Raw genomic sequence first — 3947 nt, 5'->3', positions numbered from 1 at the left:
GAAAGCACATTACTCCTACTGTTTGTTTGTGTGCGTGTGTTTGTGTGTGTGTGTATGTGTGTGTGTGTGTGTGTGTGTGTGTGTGTGTGTGTGTGTGTGTGTTTCTGTGTGTGTGAGTGTGTGTGTTTTTTCTGTGTATGTGTGTGTGTGTGTGTGTGTGTGTGTGTTTCTGTGTGTGTGAGTGTGTGTGTTTTTTCTGTGTATGTGTGTGTGTGTGTGTGTGTGTGAGTGGGTGGGTGTATGTGTGTGTGTGTGTGTGTGTGTGAGCGCGCGCGTGTGTGTGTGTGTGCGTGTGTGTTTGCGTGTGAGTTTGGGTGTGTGCTTAAAATTATGAGCTGGAACACAATTATTACGTGAACAAGCAAATGACGTCATTATTGACGTCAACCTGCTTTCCACTGTCTCGTCAGAATTTGAAAGTGAATTAGAAGATTTCTGTGGAAGATAAGTCCGAATTATTCCAAGTGGGTAAGTTATTTTCATGTCTTCGAAGAATGACACGTTTTCTTTCGGAACTAATCCATGCTTGTCTGCGGAAGATCTCACGATTCAACAGCATTGACTTGCACTGCAGGCAAAACGTGTGTGTAGGGTGTTACCTCTGTGCTGTCTGTCTCTCATTGAATCGATTCATTCCTCAAGTGCATCACATAGAATGAAAAACATACTGCAGACTTCACAAAGACACTGACATTCGTTGAGAATTGCGCCTGAGGCGCTCAGTGGTAAAGTTTCTTTGTATTGGCAACATTCCAGATTGCAATGGCTGGACCAAACATTCTGTTACTGGGGTCCTCGCTTGCACTGCAAAACCATGTAATGGCTGGACCAAACATTCTGTTACTGGGGTCCTCGCTTGCACTGCGGGGGGGTTCCAAATTTCTTTTAAGAAACTTCCCCGAAATACACCTTCACAAAATTAGGCTACATTTAAGAAGACACATTTGGATCAAAAAAAGGAAAACTGACCGATCTGGTGCAACCTGAGCCAGCAAATTACCCAACTACCTTCCAAAACCGTCATTTAGAAGACAAAGACCGGCTCCTAGGGTGATCCGGGGGCAAGCCCCCCCGAAAATGTTTGATACAAATGATGGAAAATGGAGCTATCTGGTGCAGTCTGAGCCATCATTTTCTCTTCATTTTCTTTTTTGTTTATTTCATTTTTTTTTTATTCTCCCTTTTTTTAACATTTTTATTTAGCCAAGGGGGGGGGGGGGGGGCGGGTCCGGAAAAAAACCCACCTGGATCCGCCCCTGAACCCCCACACATTTGACCCACGTGATAGGAGCATTATTGCTCTTGTTCACATACCCACACATACCCACACATACCCACACATAACACTTTGGCTTCCTTGCATGCTGAATGGAATGTTGTTTTGAAGTAAGTCAGGAAGCAGCCAGGCTGTCCATGTCCACATGGGTTCCTGTTGCAAGATGCTCTTCTCCCGTAGTTCAGCCTGGCGAGATGTGTGAGTGTAAGCATGATATTTTACACGAGAACTGTAGCTTACGCAAAGCCTTGCAAATTCATTCTTCACCAACTCAAGTTTACGTCAAAGCCGGACGCTGATGATTGACAGGCACGGTTGGCCTAGTGGTAAGGTTGGTCTAGTGGTAAGGTTGGCCTAGTGGTAAGGGTGGCCTAGTGGTAAGGTTGGCCTAGTGGTAAGGTTGGCCTAGTGGTAAGGTTGGCCTAGTGGTAAGGTTGGACTAGTGGTAAGGTTGGCCTAGTGGTAAGGTTGGCCTAGTGGTAAGGTTCGCCTAGTGGTAAGGTTGGCCTAGTGGTAAGGTTGGCCTAGTGGTAAGGTTGGCCTAGTGGTAAGGTTGGCCTAGTGGTAAGGTTGGCCTAGTGGTAAGGTTGGCCTAGTGGTAAGGTTGGCCTAGTGGTAAGGTTGGCCTGGTGGTAAGGTTGGCCTAGTGGTAAGGTTGGCCTAGTGGTAAGGTTGGCCTAGTGGTAAGGTTGGCCTAGTGGTAAGGTTGGCCTAGTGGTAAGGTTGGCCTAGTGGTAAGGTTGGCCTAGTGGTAAGGTTGGCCTAGTGGTAAGGTTGGCCTAGTGGTAAGGTTGGCCTAGTGGTAAGGTGGGCCTAGTGGTAAGGTTGGCCTAGTGGTAAGGTGGGCCTAGTGGTAAGGTTGGCCGAGTGGTAAGGTTGGCCTAGTGGTAAGGTTGGCCTAGTGGTAAGGTTGGCCTAGTGGTAAGGTTGGCCTAGTGGTAAGGTTGGCCTAGTGGTAAGGTTGGCCTAGTGGTAAGGTTGGCCTAGTGGTCAGGTTGGCCTAGTGGTAAGGGTGGCCTAGTGGTAAGGGTGGCCTAGTGGTAAGGTTGGCCTAGTGGTAAGGTTGGCCTAGTGGTAAGGTTGGCCTAGTGGTAAGGTTGGCCTAGTGGTAAGGTTGGCCTAGTGGTAAGGTTGGCCTAGTGGTAAGGTTGGCCTAGTGGTAAGGTTGGCCTAGTGGTAAGGTTGGCCTAGTGGTAAGGTTGGCCTAGTGGTAAGGTTGGCCTAGTGGTAAGGTTGGCCTAGTGGTAAGGTTGGCCTAGTGGTAAGGTTGGCCTAGTGGTAAGGTTGGCCTAGTGGTAAGGTTGGCCTAGTGGTAAGGTTGGCCTAGTGGTAAGGTTGGCCTAGTGGTAAGGTTGGCCTAGTGGTAAGGTTGGCCTAGTGGTAAGGTTGGCCTAGTGGTAAGGTTGGCCTAGTGGTAAGGTTGGCCTAGTGGTAAGGTTGGCCTAGTGGTAAGGTTGGCCTAGTGGTAAGGTTGGCCTAGTGGTAAGGTTGGCCTAGTGGTAAGGGTGGCCTAGTGGTAAGGGTGGCCTAGTGGTAAGGTTGGCCTAGTGGTAAGGTTGGCCTAGTGGTAAGGTTGGCCTAGTGGTAAGGTTGGCCTAGTGGTAAGGTTGGCCTAGTGGTAAGGTTGGCCTAGTGGTAAGGTTGGCCTAGTGGTAAGGTTGGCCTAGTGGTAAGGGTGGCCTAGTGGTAAGGTTGGCCTAGTGGTAAGGTTGGCCTAGTGGTAAGGTTGGCCTAGTGGTAAGGGTGGCCTAGTGGTAAGGTTGGCCTAGTGGTAAGGTTGGCCTAGTGGTAAGGTTGGCCTAGTGGTAAGGTTGGCCTAGTGGTAAGGGTGGCCTAGTGGTAAGGTTGGCCTAGTGGTAAGGTTGGCCTAGTGGTAAGGTTGGCCTAGTGGTAAGGTTGGCCTAGTGGTAAGGTTGGCCTAGTGGTAAGGTTGGCCTAGTGGTAAGGTTGGCCTAGTGGTAAGGTGGGCCTAGTGGTAAGGTTGGCCTAGTGGTAAGGTTGGCCTAGTGGTAAGGGTGGCCTAGTGGTAAGGGTGGCCTAGTGGTAAGGGTGGCCTAGTGGTAAGGGTGGCCTAGTGGTAAGGGTGGCCTAGTGGTAAGGTTGGCCTAGTGGTAAGGGTGGCCTAGTGGTAAGGTTGGCCTAGTGGTAAGGTTGGCCTAGTGGTAAGGTTGGCCTAGTGGTAAGGTTGGCCTAGTGGTAAGGTTGGCCTAGTGGTAAGGGTGGCCTAGTGGTAAGGTTGGCCTAGTGGTAAGGTTGGCCTAGTGGTAAGGTTGGCCTAGTGGTAAGGTTGGCCTAGTGGTAAGGTTGGCCTAGTGGTAAGGTTGGCCTAGTGGTAAGGTTGGCCTAGTGGTAAGGTTGGCCTAGTGGTAAGGTTGGCCTAGTGGTAAGGTTGGCCTAGTGGTAAGGCGTCCGCCCCGTGATCGGGAGGTCGTGGGTTCGAACCCCGGCCGGGTCATACCTAAGACTTTAAAATTGGCAATCTAGTGGCTGCTCCGCCTGGCGTCTGGCATTATGGGGTTAGTGCTAGGACTGGTTGGTCCGGTGTCAGAATAATGTGACTGGGTGAGACATGAAGCCTGTGCTGCGACTTCTGTCTTGTGTGTGGCGCACGTTATATGTCAAAGCAGCACCGCCCTGATATGGCTCTTCGTGGTCGGCTCGGCGTTAAGCA

Source organism: Littorina saxatilis, linkage group LG8, assembly GCF_037325665.1.
Source record: "Littorina saxatilis isolate snail1 linkage group LG8, US_GU_Lsax_2.0, whole genome shotgun sequence".
NCBI lineage: Eukaryota > Metazoa > Mollusca > Gastropoda > Littorinimorpha > Littorinidae > Littorina > Littorina saxatilis.
Note: the sequence above shows the minus strand (reverse complement) of the source record.